The sequence below is a fragment of the Motacilla alba genome, chromosome 1, assembly GCF_015832195.1.
Source record: "Motacilla alba alba isolate MOTALB_02 chromosome 1, Motacilla_alba_V1.0_pri, whole genome shotgun sequence".
Lineage (NCBI taxonomy): Eukaryota > Metazoa > Chordata > Aves > Passeriformes > Motacillidae > Motacilla > Motacilla alba.
The window spans coordinates 29,953,233-29,973,434 of record NC_052016.1 but is presented as its reverse complement, the minus strand read 5'-3'; the positions used below and the strand labels follow the sequence as shown (position 1 = coordinate 29,973,434).

General features: G+C 38.9%; 1 protein-coding gene across 1 annotated transcript in view; it reads right to left on the bottom strand.

Annotated features, from left to right (window-relative positions):
* COL8A1 (collagen type VIII alpha 1 chain) overlaps nt 1-20,202 on the bottom strand; it is a 90,431-nt gene that overhangs the window by 22,936 nt on the left and 47,293 nt on the right. The window contains exon 3 of the mRNA XM_038151369.1: nt 9,370-9,484. The gene's annotated coding sequence lies outside the window, so the exon portion shown is untranslated. The remainder of the gene's footprint in view (nt 1-9,369; nt 9,485-20,202) is intronic.

Here is a 20,202-nt window from a genome sequence, read left to right as displayed (position 1 = left end):
CAAATAACATGACATGGACAAGTTAGATTTTAGCCTTTTTTATAATTTCACCAAAGTGATCATGCATATTTGCATGCTGGCTACACAACTTCATTTGATCTTTGTCCAAGAACAGAAAATTAGTGCAAAAAAAGCATGGGAAGATCCAGGGCTTACAAATATATTAAACTCATTACTAAGATACTTTAAACTTTCTCATAGTTCAGCCTTGTTCACTCTTGGTGATGATGCCTCACTGACTGAAAATAATAATCCTAAATTGAATTGTCTTGCAAAGAAATGCAACAGTGTAACTGCCATTTTAACACGGATGCTTCTGGAAACAAAACCCAATTTGAATGTTACCACATTTTAAAATACATTTCCATGACCTTGTTCAGCTCTGTGCTGCCAAAGGATGCACATTGTAAATGAGATGAAGTGTTAGTGTGCAGAAAAGCCAATGCTTTTTACTGCAGATAAAACAGCCTCCCACAGTTGTTATCGCCGAATGTGGGGCTGGTGCTCTGTTTACTATTCTCATCGATTTGATGTTTACTGTTGATGTTTACTATTCTCATCAGATATTCTTTCTTCCTACAGTGCTGGAGGGGAGTAGGTTAGAAAATGATAATTGTGAAATACTGTTCCCATCTCCTAGGAGAACATGCTGCCCCAAGAAAACTAAGGAAATACTGGCTTACACTTTCCCCAAATTAATTTACTCTAAGTGTGGCAGTAAGTGGCAGTAAGATCTTTTATGCACTGCATTGTTTCCCACAGTTTCCAGTCCCTGTTTACAGGTGTCTCTGAACCTCTGACTTCAAATAAAGCCACACAGAGACCACAAGTCAGTCTTGAGGAGCAGACACATTTCTTCAGATTCTCTTCAAGGCTGTGACATGCAAAAGAGTTGTTTCCTGAAAAGACATTTGTCAAGAAGATAACAGATCTTACTGGAAGGAAACTTTACAATAACTCTACACTTTGTGAGAGAGGAGTAAAGTTTAGGCCCTGATGCTCATCTCTGAGTAGTGTAATTCAAAAGAATCCTCCACTGCATCAATGGCAGTGTCCATGTGTAAAATTGGGATATCATGGCTGAACAGAAACAGTGCTTCATTTTTGAAGCTAATTTATCTCCTAACAAATAGGAAGGGAGCCCTCCTTCCTGCCAACTTTCCAATATGGCATACACAGACTGCATACACTGAGACTGCAGAAGTCTTGGGGAGTAGGAGGTGAAGAGGGTAAAGAAGCACTGACCAAAAATCACACTGACCTGCTGCAGATTAGTACATTAAAAAAGAGAAAACAGTGTAATATGGTCTGGAATAGTTTTTTGTTCTCATCATGCAAGTCCTTGTCATGCTGTAAAAAGCCCGGTTTGCTGAAGGACGACAAGACAAAGCAAAGCATGATTTGGGTAAAATGCATGGGGAGGCCATGTCTTGGGCATGCCCTGGCCTCCTGCCACAGGCTGTTTCCAGTGCTCTGGCTGGGTGGGGAAGGAGTGCTGCAGTCCTTGTGTCTTCACCTATGCAGTTTCTGGCTCCTCCACCTCCAGCCTCTCCCAGCATGGCAAAGCAAGCCAGCCTGGGGCTGATGTCCCAGAGGATTAACCCTTTGCTCTGGGGGAAGGACTCCTACCACCATCAGTGGCCCCACCTTCAAGCTCAGCGGCTCAGCCTGTGACCTGCTTTTGGAGGTAACCTGTTATGACTTAATGACTTAAGAACTAGGTAGTGCTAACTAGGTAGAGCAAAAAGAGAGCTGAAATGGGTGACAGAAATGAGCCTTTGAAAGCACTGGGAAGGCTGGTACTTGCACAGTTCTGTGAAGGCAATAGTGTTAGTCCTAAGGAAAGGGTACTATTTCTACAGCTATAATCCAAGACATATTCCTCTTTAGCACCAAAGCTCTGCACTCTGGGATTCATCTTGGCTTAATGTAAACACTGCACAGGGCAGTTCAGGGATGATCAGCTCTTATGAGCAATTCCATTTGGGGTTTATTGGACTCCCTACTGCAGTCTTTAGTAGACAGAATGGGTTTGGCATTTAAAACCCATCTTGTATAATTTTTCTAACTCCAGATACAGACACCATAACTAATTTGTGGCAATAACAAAGGAGAATTAGATGTCTTTGTAAACTTATCTGTAACCATGATAAAAATGGGGTTTAAAAAATATTTATAAAATATATTTATAAAATCAAGCACACTGAATGCCAAATGGTGTAGCATCTGAAGATCAAATGTTTCTTATAGATGTATAAGTATTTAAATACTGACAGGTGCGACAGCCAGTTCAAATGTCTGTTGGAGCAATTTTTGATCAGGATGGAAACTGCATTGGGTTTTCACGGGCGCTCTTCGGGAGCAGACACGTCTCGGTACTGAAGCTGCCCTGCAGGTGGCGTGAGTCATCCGCTCAGCACAGACACAGGTCTAACGCTCCTCTTGTGTTTCAAAGAAGAAAAGCAAAATAAAAAAAACATGCTCACATAACTGTCCTTTACATAGGTGCTGTGGGCCGTGTTGGCTGATGCACAGCTGTGTTACAGTGTTGTGATAAATGAAAGATAATTTTTTCTGGTAAAGGTAAAATCATATTTTAAGACATGGTGTTTTCCTGTGCCTTTGAATTAGGAGAATCTGCCTTTCTTTCAGGTACATTGATCACCTACAGAGAGCTCATTACAAGCACTGTATTCCTTGTGTTGGGGAGGGCAAATATTATATAAACTAAGCATTAAGAAATACCTTTCCTTTTAGTAGTTTCTGCCTTCCTGTCTTTTAGACTGTTTAACTTTTTAGACTCTCTCTCATTTGTCAAAAGGTTTTGTTTTCTAGCTATCATGGAAATGTATCATGTTGGAATGTGCTTTGCTCTGAGCACAGCAAAATCTGCAGATTTTTCTGCTGGTGAGTAGAAAATGGTAAGCATCAGCTCTTTGATCTTAACCATTCTAGATTTAGGGGGAAAAGAGAACAAAGTTCTAGTGTGTTTGCAGTTCCTATGCATTATAACTTCCATTTAGGGGCCATATCCATTCCTGGCTGAGTTTAATCACAATGGGAAATGGTGTTTGTATTACACATCTGGCCATGGTAGGAGGAGGCAACACCTACGTTCAGGCATCTCTTCTGCTCCATTCAGTACTACTGAATCTCAGAGAAAAATAGTGAGAGGGGAGAGGAAATCAAAAGGAGAGAGAAGTCAAAGAAGGACTGTCTGCTAAGACCTTAAATCTTCAGCTCATCACAACCACTGTTACTCGTGCGGGTAATGAAACTTCTGAGCCAGGTACAAAGGACATCAGGTTTTAGGTACCGTAAAGAAATTCGTATCTCAAGGTATAAAATATATGTGTCTCAAGAAGGATATGAAGGAATAAGTTGCACAGTGACTGGAATGGGTATTCTGCCCAAGCCTGAAGGACAAGGTGTGCAAAGTATGTGAGCATCTGAGATTGGAAATAGATCCCTCATGACATTGTCAAGTATGCCTGTGGGAGGAACAGGGAAAACCACACCAGGCATGTTCATAACCTGTAGACACAAAGTGGGCTTGGGTGTTTGGCACTCACAGTGTGCATAACAATCTCCTCATGTATGATCATGCTGAGATATGCCACAGGTTGTGCAGTTAGGAACACAAAGAAAAAGCTTACTTGGGAGATTAAAAGGATCAACTTAGCAAAAAAATTCAGCTAACACCTGGCTCACCCTCTGACCTATTTTTACTATTTAATCCTAGTCACACTCCTAAGATATCTTTGAATATTCTGAGCCCAGGAGAGATGCACCCAAAGACAAGATTAATACAGATGATTTTTTTTTTCATTTCCACAGCGTTTCCATTTTCCACATTCATTTCCATTTATTCAGTCCTGAATACAACAAGTAGTGGTTTCACAAAAAGCAGTGGTTGCAGTCACATCTGAGGTACATAGGTAATATAACTGTTCTTTAGTTTTCTGAGGTTACATACCTCCAGGAAAACAATTTCCACTTGGAATATATTTAATTGAGTTTGGGAAATAAAAATGTCATTGTCAGTGTTTTCGAGGCCAGAGCTAAGCCTTTCCTAAAAGAGATGTTAATAATATCCAGAAAAGGGAGTGAACTCACTGCAGGCAAAAATGATAATATAATAATAAAAAGTCAGACTCCTCCAAGACTCATTTCGTTCAACTGCAGATTGGAGGAGATTTTTCATAAAAGTCTTTGATGTATTTTAGTGTGTACCATGGTTGGGAAAAAACAAACATCCTGTTGAGAGTTAACATTATATAACTCTTCCTCATCATGCTAATTTTTTAGCAGAAAAACTGTGGACCACTGGGCTTACCTGAGCTGGGTAAGCCTTTTAGCTTACCAAACATCACATCAAAAGCTGGAACTGAGTACGTGTTGAAGCTTTGTTAGGATGGCGTGTCCTAAAGTAATGGCAGAATGCCAAAGACAGAACTTCGCATGTTCCTTCAGGCTGAGCAGGGAAGCAAAGTATACAGAATTGGAGGCTGTCTATCAGGGTTTTTTATTTGCTTGATATTGGGCAGACAGCAGAGACAAAATACCAAAAATGCTTGAAATCCTTATGACCTTTCTCTGCAAACTGTGAACTTTGTCTGCTAAACTCAAATTTCTATTTACACTGTCAGCAGAGGCTACAAGCTGTTGCCTTTTCTTTTTCTTTTCAGTTTGTCATTTATCAAGGGACAGCTTCACAAACACTGCACAGGAGGGGGGACCTGAGCACATACCAGACCTTTTCCACATTCAAAATACTTAAGTCTCCATTCTGTGGATTGCTTAAAAATGACTGTAATGTAAGCAAAGTAGCATGAAATATGCTGTTTGCACCCAAAGCAGAAAATATTCTATAGAAAGTCTTAGCTTTGCCATCAGCTGCCATAGCTCACATTTCCAAGTTGTGTCCCAAATCCTCACTGCTGCACAGCTGACTCCATTTACACCATCTTCCATTAACACAGGAACACACAGGTGGCTGCTGACTAAATGGTCCAAAATACATTCAGCAAAGAATTGCATTGCCTTCTTAAATAAAATATCTCTGATTTCAGCCTTGTGCTTCAACATTTATCCGCCCTTGTAAATGAGGAGCTAGACTGTTGCAGAGAACAAGTGCGGAGGAGATTTCAGATGTGTAAACTAGAAATTGTGAGAGTGAGTAGAGGGAGTACAAAAGTGAGGGTGACTGAGCACTGGCATCGGTTGCCAGGGAGTTTGTGGAGTCTCATCGTGGGAAATAATTCAAAAGTTTTCTGGACACGGTCCTGGGCAACCAGTCTAGGTGTCCCTGCCTGAGCAGAGGGATTAGACAAGGTGACTTTCAGTGGTGCCTTCAGACCTCAACCATTCTTGTTCCTATGGAAGACTACTGTGAACTGTAATATTCGTTGCATTTGCGTAACTTTGCCAATTAAAACAGGACAGCCTAATCACTTATTTAAATAAACCAGACAGCTACATAAAATTCCTTTGAAACTAAATATAAGGTTGAATTATATAAGAAATGCTTTAGCTGAACTCTTAGTATTAGATGGGCAATTATTCTGACTGTATTTCAAATTTCATTTCGCACTGTGGTAGCATTCATTGAATTTTACAAGGCAAAGGCATTAATAGAGTTGTGTCTGAACTCTTCAGGGTCTAGAAAACTGTTTTAAAATGGGCCATTTCCGAGAGACTTCTGCATAGAAAATATACTGGTGTTTCCAAAAAAAACTGAGTTCACAAGGAATCATTTCATTGGTACATTATGTTAATGAGGCTTTTGAAAGAAGACTTTTCACTTAGTGTTACTTTTCCCTGAATGTGTAAATTATGTGTGGAAAACACTGGCAAAGTGATGATGGCAGCTGTATGCTCTATATGTGACTGTTAATGAGCTAGTTGTTAATAAACCATATGCTGTAGCAGGAGGATTTATGCATAATGCAAAACCCATAAGAACAGTTATTGTTTGGTATAACTGTTTCCCAAATCAGAGAGGCACATTGTTTCAGTCTTCCACAAACTTCCTGTTACCAGAACAAAAATCTGCTGCCTACTGCCTTCAAGTTCTTTTCATGTGAGTTGGTCTGGGGCATAGGGGGGCTCAGAAGCAGAGAATTTAGTGAGCAGCAGGTTCCTCAGATCTCTGCTCTGTACAGCCTGGGATCATAAACTTGTCATAATGGTTACTACTAATAGCAAGGAGGAGGTTTCTATACAACATCCCCAATTCTAATGATTCATCGAGGCAAGTTCATACTGTTCTTTTTATGTGTTCTTCTGTATTGGAGCTTTTTGTGTCAATTATCACTACTAAAGCCCTAAACAAGCCCCTTTTCTTCAAAATACAGACAAAAGCAACCATTGGATTTATTCACAATAATGCTCGGATTAGTTAAAGAAACCACATTCACCAACAAGAGAAGTAAATCTCTAAGCTATTGAATATTCCAAGCTATTCCAAACTGCTATGTTTGGAAAAGATTTTTCTTTTTTAATTCTCCTTTTATTTCCTCCCATCCAAAGCTGCTGTGAGGAGTCTGAAGCTAGGTTTTCATGAGTGAGTGACGGAGTCCAACTACTGAGTCCTATTTAAAATAAATGGTCCTGGATATGTTAGCTAACATTTCCATAAATACTTGAGTAATTTGAGGTTTAGGTTCCACTAAAATTTTCCAGTATTTCCAGCTCCCCAAGTCAGACAGGGAAAAGGCAGACCAGTAAACTAATCCTTACTATCAGATAAGCAGGGATTGAATGGAGGTACATAAAGCATGAGAAAATGAGGAGGAAACTGTGGACAGAGGAGATGCCTATGTTCAAGAGGTTTATACACTGAGAGACATAAAAGGCAGTTCAACAGGAAAAAGGATAGACAGAAAAAATATCAGACTATATAAACTGAAACATTACTTTCAGTCACTTAGGTTTGCTTTGGATTTTGAGATATGACCTCAGTAAACCACATAAAATTGTATAACTTTATCACCTGACTCAGTGCCTCTGAATTCAGTGCAGGTTTTTTTTTTTTTTTCTTTTTGCTTCCTAATCAGATTATGAAGTGTCTGAAGTCAAGCTGTGCATTCTGGTAACCTTTCTGAATAGTTTTGCTTTTTTTTGTTTCAATTGTTGTTTTTCAATTTAAAAATATTATTAAAATACCACTTTTGGGTGGGTAGTGACTACCACGACACTGTGTAGAAAACCAAAGCAATTTGAAGCAAGCTAGACATTCTAAGTACATTTTAAAAATACATTATTGCTTAAATAAAATAAATCCCTTAGTCTAGCAATTACTTTCAGATGTTTGATTGTTTTCAAAAAAATATCATGTCAACCGTTTAGAACTGACAAGAACTATTTTGATATCTTCATGAGTTTTCTCTAACATCTGCTCCCCTCCTTATGTTGGGAATTATTTACTCATCTTCATTGTCTCTTGTATTTATCTTAAGTTTGCTGTATTTAATTATATTATTGGAGGAAAAACTTCACAGAGCTGTTTGTGGCAAGATTTAGTTACAGGAAACCCAACAGCTAAGCCCCAGTTTCAGCTGAGACAATTAGACTGTTGATTTTGGTAGCAGCTCAGGACTTCTATTTGACCCAAATGCCTTTCAGATCTATCTGCCAGTTGATGCTCAAGTCTGAAAATTTTCTGTATTCTTGCTACAGATAAAGGGCTTTGTTTCCTTTTCATCTGAGGTATATTTCTATCCAGATCTGAATGTTTTGCTGAAATTCTTCTCCATTCACTGGAACAGATTAAAAAAAAAAACCAAAAAACCCAATATTTTCCAGAACTTTCAACCTCTTTTTGTTTTCCCCTTAATTCTCTGTTCCTTGATATCTGTGAATTGTTGAGGACAGGTTTTTCCTCAAAGCAATTTTGCCACTCATGAAAAGTAGTGGGTGCTAATTTGTAATGCTTAGCTTAACTGTTGTTTTTTTCTGTCCAGCAGCTATATTTAATAGCTTATATTACTGTTTCACCTGTTGTAATAAAGGACTCTAAAACACTGAAAACTCAATACTTTTTAAAAGTTATCTATATTATGTAACACCAGAAGATGCTTATTGAAAGATTTAAAGAAATTACTAATGAACAGAGCAGTGTTGTTATACAGTCTTTTCATCAACTGCTACAGAAACTTCACAATTGAATTATCAAAGTTCACTGCCATTCTTGGATGGATGTTTTCTTAAGTGGATGGGCTCTAAAACTTTATGGATGCTCTTGGAGCATGTAAAAACGGAGAAGTATTTTATTCTCTGTCAGTAATTTGTGGGCTAGAGTCTTGAGCATTTCCTTTTCTCTTTTTGTTCCTTCTTTTTTCTCGTTAGACTTTTCTTAGCACCTGATGTAGGGTAGGTCACAGCAGCTGATGCTGGGTGAACACAGTTACCAGGGGCAGCTCCAACCATGGAGTGGCTAGATATCCTAAAATCCTGTCACTGCACCAGTCCACGCCACTGGGTTCATAGTTCAGAGCTCCCTAGTGGGTTCCCATGTTTGTGTGACCCTGATGGTTTTTCATCTCAGACAAATCGTGTATGACTTCGCAAACGAGAAATGCTACTGAATGTGGCACTCATCCTCCTTAAAAGATGTCCGGAAAGTCTGAGGGATTTCCATGATGAATTCTTACCATGTGGAGTCTTTCAATTAATTAACTTTCTAGAAACCACAACAGTGCAGGACACTACTGTAATGCAACTTGTTAAGCAATAATGCATTTTTTCTTCCAAAAGTCACACATGATAACAAACAATACTCATAGGCATAAGATGACCGTGGACAGTATGAGCTAATGTCTCATTGTCAGAAAGTTTTCCGTTAAGGCTTGGAATGATGTTTAACATATTCTTCCCATATTGAGCTAAACTAAACATTGTATTAAGTATGGATTTCTCAATGAATGTTGCTGCTGTTTATTTTAGTATGTACATACATCTGGAAGTGGACCCATGTACATATGCATTTTGGGGAACAAAAGCACATCAACAGCAAGGCTCACTCTAGTTCCAGGATAAAACCAATCTTCTTTACAGAAACACAAATATGCCAAATGCCATACGTGTTCTCTCCTATCAAACAATGGAGAATGACTGAAAAGGTAGATTTCTTTATCTGTGATTAAAAGTGCTGCTAAGGGTGATCACCAAAATTTATGTACCATATAATTTTCCACTCACAATTCAAAAGCTTTGGTGTATAGCAAACACTTGAATAGCTTATCAAATCCTGTGTAGGTGATGGCTTTAAAACAACTTCAGTTTTAAGCTGCTGTGCTTTTGGCGTTACATAGAACTCAGGACTGCAAAGCTTGCATTACAAAAGCTTACACTACAAAGCTTACTTACATTGAGGTTTTGGGACAGGGCAGAAGACGGACAGGTTGGCTGCTTTTCACTCTAAGAGACACAGATTTCCTGATTGTGTTAGGCCTGGTGTTACTTTGTTGATTTTACGTTGGTCCTAGGGGAAAAAAAATCTTTTAAGAAATGTATGAGCATAATATCCTTTTTATACCCACCCAGAAACATTAAGAACCATAAGTCAAAATTTTCAAACAGAGTGGCTTAACCTAGTCTTTTAATTCCCTATTCCAGCTTATTATTCAAGGTCTACTGTTCAGAAGTATGAAAACCTGGCAACTCATTCACTCTGAGTAGCCTTTTTAGTTATTCAGTGCTTGTGAAAACTGATGTAGCAGTTTGAATATGAACCAAAAATCCTAGTGTTTGGTATTTTTGTTGGCAATCCTGTAATAATTATGCTGTAAATCAAAATATGGGTTTGGACGTCAAAAGTGCCTTGATCCTTGTTCCCACCCTTCTACAGAGACACTGCATAACTTTTTCAGATTACAAGGTATAAAATTATCAGTCTCAAATGCAGATGAAAAACTTTTACCTAATCTTAGATTTCTCCATGTGTGTCGTGCCCATGAAAATATACATATAAACCCTTTCATGCAATGCATTAATAAAATCATTATTTCCCAAGAGACATTGTGCTTGGAAACTACCAAAGTCCCAAGCATTACTGCACTCATAATGTGAGGATACTAACAAGGGGAGCCACAGACAATGCTAGTGTTCTACACAAAATAAAATCTGCTTTTCTATTTTATATTCTGATCATTCTCACACAGCTACTACCAAGTCCTATGTGCCATGCCTGACACAAATCCCACCGACATGACTGGGAAGAGTCTCTGTGATTTGCTGGGTTTAGCTGCCATCGAACTGTTTAGGGTTCAGCTGTGGATGGAGAATTCTGGATGAGTGTGCTCCAGCTGGAATGAGCACGTGCTCAAGTGCTGCGCTGGATCAGAGCTGGGGAGGGCCCTGCACCTCTGTGCATAGCCCTTGCCCCCAGCTGCTCACCATGCACAGCACTTGCTGCTCAGCATCTGTCCCACAGGGAGCCATGGCCTCCTGCAACCCAGCTTATGGAAAAGCAGGCTGATCGCTCTTCATGTGCTGATGTGCTTTGTGGTTGAAAATTGAGGTATTTGGCCAAGAGCTTCTTTGCCTGTGTTTTTGCTCTCCAGAGCCACTGGTTTCCCACCAATCAGAGTAACTCCAAGGAGCCAAACACACCCAAAGGTATTTCTACATTTACTTTAAGCATTTTATCAGCCAGGGCAAAATGCAAATTCAAGAGCACTAGCTCCTGACCTCTGCAAGGCTGTGCTGCAGCAGTGCCCTGTACCCTAGCACCCAGTGGACCCCAGGCAGCTCTGCCCTGGGTGGCCTGGCCACCAAGAGACCATGCAAACCTTAGGGGCAGGAAGCATTTGGAAAGGGAGGAGTATTGAGTTCCCAAGGGAAACCTGCTTGACTGTTTTATCTCAGATTTATTTAAGTCTGTTTGAAATGTGCCCACTACCCTGTTTCATCCGAATGCCACAGCAGGGCTATTGTGAGGTCTCTCAAATCTGACAAAAGAACTAGTTAAATTATTCTCAGAACAAAACATTTTAACAAAAGAGGTTTGAATTTTCTAGACAGCGGAGAGTTTTCTGCCAGAAAGGAGATCTCCAAACATCAGCCCCAGTACCTCCATGGTACATTGTTTCCACCCAGCCCCTGAGTTTCTGATTGCTGGCTGGAATCTGTTTCTCTATTCAGTTGATTTCAGCTACCCACCTAGTCCCAGCACAGGTTCTGAGAGCTGCTGCATCATAGCAGCCAGGTAGGCACCTTCCTCTCAAATCCCAAACCCATATAGAAACTGGCTGCTTTTCAGGCCTTTTGTCTTAGACTATGGATTAGATTAATCATGACAAAGCTTTCTGACCTCTGGTGTAAAATTTATTTTTAAAAAAACTCTTTAATTATAGCACGCTAATTTTTCTGGCAATATCAATCTGGTCTCCAATTGACCCTTGCTTTTACAGATAATCTGTGTTGATTTTCTCCTGACTCCACCCGTCTCTTGCAAGCAGATCCCTGATGAGTTTGGGGTGCAATTTAGGAGATACGTGATCATCTGGGGAACCAATAGGAGATAATGCCTGAGTAGCGTGGATTATTTGCAATTTATTTAATCCAATTCATTGGAGCTGTACAAGGAAATGTGTATCTGCCATCTTTCTGAGAGGACTCTAAAGCCTGAAGAGCAGAAACTGCCAATGTATTATTGAGAACTTTGTTGTCATTTGCTTCCTAGTTTTCTGAAAAGTAGGTTCTCCTTGTTTATCCTGCCAAACAGGCCTTCTGCTTCAAAGGATGAGGCAGTAATTCAGAACACATCCACACCCTATCAGAACTTTTAGAGACACCTCTGTGCTCTGCAGTTCAGCTTGGGATACAAACTTCTCTGCAACTTGCAGGTATTTAAGGTTGGGGCTTTGGCTCAGGTTCTTGAGTGAATGAGGGGACATCACCAAGTCAGAATTGCTTTGTATACTTAGCAAAATGGAAACCTGCCAGACTGAAGGGGATGACAGCTACTCTGCCTGTGACTGAGGAGAGGGGGATTAGGCATTTCAGCCAGCCAAACTCATTCCTGCCTCCTGTTTGTACCATCCATGCTGGTGTTAATGCTTTTGTGAGATTAGAGAGAGGGTAAAGGAGTGTCAATGTGTACCAGAGGGCCCCAGTACAGCAGCAGCAGTCACACCTGTCCTTTTATCTGCAGCAGGATTTCTCTGCCTTTCAGCCCTGGTCCTGGCCTAGTTCCCATCTTGGAAACAATGGAAGTAAAGGGAAGGTCTCTGGGTGTCCTCCCTCCGAGGAGGAGAGAAATGAAGGAAAAGAAGGGATCACAAGGAAGAGAAGAAGCTTCATGAGCAGAAAAAGTGCCCTGTCTCCTTTAAACTTCCTCACACAGAGGCCACTCAATCCCCCCCTTTCACTCTCACATCTTTCTCCATCCCACACCACCGCTACCCCTGCCTGCCTTGTCTGCTCCAAGGATGCCTTCAGCTGGGAGTTTGGTTTTGCTACACAGTGTAACAAATAAAAAGATAAATTCCAGTTCCAGTAGATAACAGGCTCCCACTGATTCTTCTTAGGGGAACTCCTGGCCACTTTGAGATGCTTTATTTAACAATCATCTATTATTATTATTATTATTATTATTATTATTATTATTATTTATTATTATTATTATTATCATCCAGCTCTTTGTGCTCTGAGACCAATCACTTGATATGCATTCCTCCACTTCACTACTTTCAGAACTGACATGTGGCTTTCACATTCTCTGAACAGTGAGAGACATAATTCTCTCTCAGGTTTTTTCCTGGAGAAGCACAGAGATCAAAGCAATTCTCATCTCATTTACTGCTTCTGTGTTTGTGCCCATGTGGAATGTATTGTGGAGAATGTTTACCCAAGGTGACCAATTGGATCCACGTGTGTGGGTCAGGACTGTCGGGCAGAGAGTCACGAGTTTTTCAGTTAGGAGAAGAGTTAGAAGTAAGTATGATGTAGTATAGGATGTATGCCTTTAATATAGTATAATGTAATGTAATATAGTTTTAATAAAGTGAGTGTTCAGCATCCCAAAGCCATGGAGTCAGATGTCAATAATTTTCCTTCATCAGGGGCACCCTGAAATACAATAGTGAGATAATTTCTTTTAACTTGAAAAAATAGTATCTTGAAAGATTTCCTACTGATACAATCACTGGCTTCCTGTGTTGTTTCAGTCACGTGCAGATCCTGATATATAGATTAGGACTACTTGGAGAAATCCCAAGTACAAGCCATGATTTGAGCAACTTAAAACAACACGATTCTTTCTTTGCTGTGGAGAAAATAAATCCCAAGAAGGCTTCTTGGAGAAGGAAGAGAGGGAGGGAACATGAGAGAGAGTAGAATGAGAGAAATCATTCCTAAGAGAACATTTAGGCATTGAATTTCCTGACTGATAGTGTTTTATTTCATTGCTCTGCTTTTAAGAATTATTTTGTGCAAAATTGTATCTGAAAAGAGAGGAGAGAACTTATTTTCTGTGTACTAATCTTCCAATGTAGTGAGGTGGCTTGCAGTCTTCTCTCCTTTCCACTCAGCTACCTGCAGGTGTTAATTGAGTGTGGAAAACAACATTTTCTGTTTGCAATTCAAGTGCAGAAAGACAAAAGCAGAAAGCTAGAGAATCACAAAATCACTGAATTCTCTCTCAGCACAGAAACAGCATGATCCCTAGTTAATTTAAGTAGTCACAGAAATAAAACTTCTATTTTAAGCAGGTATTTAAGTTCTGCTGATTCAGTGTTCAGCCCAAATGCAAATGACTTTTGAGGAATGAAGCTTGCACTGAACTGGATCCACTTAGTAAAATATTTCAGTCTGGTATTTGAGGGAGGAAAAAAGAATCTGGGCAACTGTTGGAAATGCCTCTGTAGCAAAATCACTTCTGTACTGATTGACTGTTCTGTTTTCTAGGGATTTTTTAAGGGTTTTTTTGTGAGAAAGTACTACTGTGAGATAGAAGGTTGCTCTGGAGAAAACTTACAGGAGTATATGCACATAATTGCCTTTTTTGAAAGTAGCATACCACACAGGATTTCCTCAACTGTACCACAAAACATTAACATCCTGGAACTGATATTTACAATTTTGAATTCCAGCTTTCCAAGTATAATTAGTGTCCTTGCACATGTTTTGGTATCAAAGTTGGGACTCACTTTGGTTAAGACAGTCCATAAACTCAGGTTTTTTTCTCATTTATTACTTCCTTTTACAGTGTTCCAGAGATGACAGCTGTAATATTTAATACTAAAAAACAGTAAATTGAAATAGCATGTTTTAAAGTATTTATTAATTATAATACATATAAGTTGCTTTCATTTATAATTCACTTTTCTCCTGACATTGTTCGCTTTTTTGCTTAAAGTACCTGTGATTCATATCTTCCATTATAAAACAAACCACAAATAATTTTACATAACTACAGCATTTGTCTAATCACACACCAAAACAGAAGTTAGAGGATATGAAAATTACCTATGACAGATGAGTCACATTAATATTTTGTTCTAAGCCATGAGAAAAATGAGACAGAAAGGGTGGGAATCAGAACAGATCAAAACCCTAAGTGCTTTATGATCCAAAACCACAACCAGCTATTGAGGTGCAAAATGTCTTTTTTAAATAAAGTGTGAGAAAGACACAGAGTTTTGTACTGCAAATGCTGGCAGCACATAATGTTGCAATTATTTTCAATATTTTGAGATGCTTGAATCATAACCAAAACTTTAAGCAATGCTGAGGTAAATACATTTTTATGCTCCTTCACAGACACACACAAAAAAAAAAAAAAAAAAAAAAAGAAGAAAAATTTGAATTTGTTGCAGTTGCATCAACTTGGTGTGCCAAGTTTCTATCAGTGACTGAGAATAACAACACAAGGATGGGATGTCATGGCATCCTCTTGCCTATTTTTTCCATTGTAGTAAATTCAGAATGATTAAGATAGTACTCCTGTTAGCTTTATGGGATTTCTGTGCTGCTTAAAAAATCTTGTGTTTTCTGTCTTTGAAAAGAATAATTCTGACTGCCTTTTAAAGGGAATTTACTATTTCAGTATATGTGGCTAACTAAGTCTGTGTATGAAGCATAATCTTGCCTTCTGTTTAGAGCACAGTACTTAGGATCAGTCACACTGGGTACATTCTCAAGTAGGTTACCACTCACTATTGGATTTAAGAAGAAACATTACACACTCCATCTGATGTGATCAGATAATACCATCTATAATCTGACTCACTGCTGGGTGAACAAGGTATTCTGTTTTCTAGGCCCTGAGAGTATTCTCTTTTTTTATTCCCTCTTCTTGATCTGGTGGTATCCAACAAAGAGCTCAAGTCAGCAAGATAGTAAACCTCCTTCATGAGCTTGTCAGCAGCCTCAGCTCTTGGGAAAGGATGTGCTTTTTGTGGTACCTGATGGAGGCACGCAGAGTCCTTGAGGGAGGTCTGTGCACTATCAGAGTTTCCAGCTTCCCTGGCTGCACCATGGAGGCTTCAATATGGACCTGACAGACAATTCAGCCTGCCCGGCCCCATTCCAGCAAACAGTGGAGAAGGATCTAAGCATCCATGTGGAGACCTGTATTTTGCCATTTAGGATAACTTTAGTGCAGTTGTATGTGTGCTGTCAAGTCCACCAGTTACTCTTCAGGACTGAAGTGGAGCCATGTTTCTCATCATGAGAGTGAATTAGGTAGATAAGTATTAGCTCTGCTTAACACCATTTGTTTGTTCTTCTGGTTTATGAGTAGGAACCCTGTTCCTACCCACTCCCCACCACAATCTGTCTTTTTCTCAGATGATAACAAAAGTAGCTGTTCAGTGCATACCATGCTGGGCTGGGCTGCATTTATGCCGCTTTTTCATGCTGTGTAAGAGACACTAAACATGGAAAGTGAACAGGAACTTTATGGACAAATGGTGAAAATTTAAGAACTAAATGGGTGGTCTTGACCAGACAGTTCCTGAAGACTTTATTCAGAGAAATAGATGTCTGAATAATTAGGAACCAGCACAACACATTCAGTATCTAGCTGTAAAGATGTTCTCTTAAGCCAATAAAAAAAAGTTCTCCTTTTTCTCCATTTTTAATTTGCCTCATTATGCCCAAGGAATTTTTCTACCTTAGTTTATGCAGTTTATACTTTGGACTTATTCTATAGGTATAAAACACATTTTCTATAATCCATCAAACATCAGTAACTTGATTCTTCATGACTGGGCCATCAGAGGCCTCTGGGGTGTGATTGCAACTTGTTTGCAAATAGGTATAGCTGCTGTATTTTGTTTACTCCATGAAAAATGCAATTATTTAGTATTTGCTTGCCAGGCAATGTGTGAGATCCGTGCCTGGAGGTAAACACAAGCACATGGGGTAATGGTACTCCATTTCTTACTGGAATTATCACAAGATGTGTTTCTTGTTAATAGTGGCTTAAACTGTGATAAGCTTTTCAGGCATTTCAGTGAAAGTAATTCTTCCAAAACCACCTCCCCAGAAAAGATCTGTTGGAGCATGCTGAACTGCAATTAAGGAGTAGGCTTCCGAGGGCCAAGAAGATTATAAGGAGGTATTATTGGTCCAGACAGAAATTTTGTCAGGCCTTCAGGACAGGGTTTTGTATCTCTGCATGTTTATCTGTGGTATGTTTCTGCACCATGAACTTGGACAGAAATTCAAATTTATGATGAAATCTAAACTTTTGTTAGGACTACTGAACTTTTATCTTGAAATTTTTCCTGATTCTAACAAACACATAGAAGGATTTGCTAGTACAGCCAAGACTAGCTCTTTCTGGGAGAGGTACTTGTAAAAAGATACTGTAGGTATAAAGGGCATGGTGTAATTTGGTCAGGTTATTTGTGTGTGCCTCTTAAAGGGAAAAAAAAAAAAAAAGAAAAGAAGGAAAAAAGTAAAATTAATGTAAACTTTCCAGTTCCTTACTGCTGCCAATCTCAACAAACCAATTCTTTATCCATTCTGGAATTTTTATCAGCTTAGTCTCATATTATAATGAAAAATGAAGTGAAATGCACATTTTTTATATAATCTAATAAAAAGTCAGAACCCATAATTTGCTAATCTATCATGCAATGACCAATGTGCTCTGTTTATCACAGGTATAGGTACTGTTCCTTACCCTGACTGGCACCAGGCAATTCTTGCTGCTTTGTTGATTTGTTTGGCTAAACTCCATGACCCACATCACATCCTTTTATGTAATTTCTCTCTAAAAGTTAGGGAGAGCTGTAAGGACTATGCTAACTTCTGTAGTGAATATTTGAAAGAAGTGATCTAAACTCCATAAATGTAATCCAGATGAAAAATATCAGGGCAGAGAACAACTTTGACTGTCCTCTGCACACTATGTATGTGCAGAAACAAGCAAACAAACAAAAGTAAATTCTATCTTTCTTTGACGATACCCAGATAACTGAATATAGAACACTCTATACCTTTGATTTTTTGCAAATGGAAAAAGCCTAAAGGAGATGAAATTGCCAAACAGTTACTACATTGTCATTATAGAATCTTACATGATACAGAAAAGGCAAAACTTTTCTGTTCAAGTCTCCAAATCACTAAGCTGATGAAGTAATTAAGCAGGCATCTCATTTATTTTTGAGAGTGTCAGATGTTGAGTTGTGTATGTGATTAGATTCTTTGCTGAATATGGGCTCATATTAAAGTGGTGGAAATGCCCTCATATTTAGTAGGGATCAAAACACAAATGACAGGAAAGCATGGCTGGTTTTCTTTTTCACCACACTTTTCCTCTTAAATAAAATAAAAGTAATAAAACATACTCAAACGGACATGTTTTATACTCAGGTTGGGAGTAGGAAATGAAAAGGAACATGGTGTACTACTATTTATCAAAAAGGAGAAATGTTATATTTGTACATTTCATCACAGAGGAAAATGCTTTCAGGTTTACCAAGGAAAAAGTAGAGGATATGTTCAAAATGCTCCCCTTGGAAGTAAAATGCCTTCATGGACTGTAAAGTATGACCTCTTCATTCCCCTTAGGGATTCATGCTGTTTATTTTCTGTTCCTTTTAAGGCAAGATTCTAGGAGTTTCCCATTACAGGCAAGAAGGAGAATTCCTCTCCATGCTAATATAGTACCCAATAAGGTCATGCCAGTGGCTTATTCGGTCATCTTTACAGTAGTACCTAAATATTCAGATATTTATCTTCACAGTTCCTTGTAAGATAGGGAAGAGGTACTACTGCCATTTTGTGACTGGAATGAGGCTAAGTCCTCTCCCCAGGGCTTGTCAGGAGATGTGTAAGAGATGTGGGACATAGGAAGGAAGTATTCCCTGTCTCAGGATTCTGCCTTAGTCGGTCTGCCTTCCTTTCTACAGGAACATGGAGCCTTATCCAGGAGCAGCAGCACAAACACTGCTTGTCTTTGAAGGAATTATGACATATCTCACTTCTTGAACTGTGTTGTACTTGGGATATGTCCTTGTGAACTCAGCCAGATCTCATGTTCCCCTGCCCCTTGACTCCCTAACCCCAAAAACCTCCACTTTTCCAAGCACTGAATTATTTTTTTTTTTTTTTTATCTTCTGAGTTACTTTGCAACTTAGTTGCAAAGTGTTTCTATCATGCTTGGAATTTCTGCTCTGAAGTTTCATCCCTTGCTGCATTTATGTAGGTGGTATTTACACATGTGACTGCATTAGGCTCTCAGCTGTACAGCTGTGCAGATTAAAAGCTTTAAAGAGACAGCAGCTGTAAGGTGAGCTGTGTGACAATGCAACATCAGCAACGTTGTTCAGATGTCAGGCATGAGTCATGCAATAAACATGGCAAGTCCCGTTGAATATTTATAATTAATAGCATGGGCTGATAAAAATGATGACATTGATTAAACATAGAATGATTTGGGTTGGAAGGGACCCTAAACAATCTCTAGCTCCAGCCCCCCTGCTACAGAGCATTGAAAATTTTCTCAAATTTATATAGTAAGGGATAGCACAAGCACTGCAAAATAAAGTAAATACTTTGAATTAGCTGAAGTCCTATAGACAGCAACAGAAAGAACATTTGGATGGAAACATAACTAAGCAGAGATTCTGTAAATATTTCAGCTATAAAAAGCCACAGAAGTCCAGACTGTGATGATTTCCTGAGAATAAAAATATTTACTAACACTAATTCTAAAAATAGATACCTCTTCTGAGTTAACAGAAAGATTTTCATAATAGAATGCTTCTAATCACAGTTCTAACACATCTGAATTTATGAAGATGTGTAGAAAGCACAGATCTTGAATAAATATGTATTTTAAGATGCTGACAACATTCTGGCCAGCAGAATGGAAATGGTCTTTTTAAGTCTAAATCAGATGTGCATAATTTTAGATTATTTAAGATAAATTCAGGATGATATTAGTTCATTTATTTTATTTTACTTTTCCATAAATGTAGAATTGAGTCTGATGTCTGTCTTTTCAGGAGGTAGCAAGAAGGATTTTGATAGAATGGGATGGAGTTGCTAAATCTAAACTGTTCTACATATTGTAGCCTTCTGCTACAATAGCAGCAATGTAACTTCTCTGTTCTAGAGTTCATGCTACAATTAGTACTAAAGTCAAATTTACATGCATGTGGGAGAACTCCCCAGGAGTTAGGCCCACTTACTTTTATCCTTGGTATTTTAACCTGAATTAATCTGAAGTAATATGCTACAACAGTTGTAAAACCACTTTATAGGTAAGTTCCACCCTTGCTCTGGATAACATCTTGGTGACATGTCAGTCAAAGTGATCTATAAACTATTAACTTCCAACATGGATATAACTTTACCCGTAGAAAATTTCTTTGTTGTATATGGTAGAAAATAAATCCGTCCTCTGTTTCCATGACTCAAAGTGTGGAGAATTTAACAAACACCTTCACTGGTGTCCAAGTCATAGGGAGATGGGGATCATAGAATCATAGAATGGTTTGGGTTGGAAGAGGACCTTGAAGATCATTTGGTTCCAATGCCCCTGCTGTGGGCAAGGACATCTTCAACTAAAGCAAGTTGCTCAGAACCCCATCCAACTTGGCCTTGAATTTCCTTGGGACTTTAATATTTCCTAGGAACTTATATATTATTATTGATTTCATGTGGGACCTCAGATGCCATGCTCAGAAGTGACAGTCTAAAGCTATGGAAGCACAGGGTTAAACTGAACATTTAGCTTT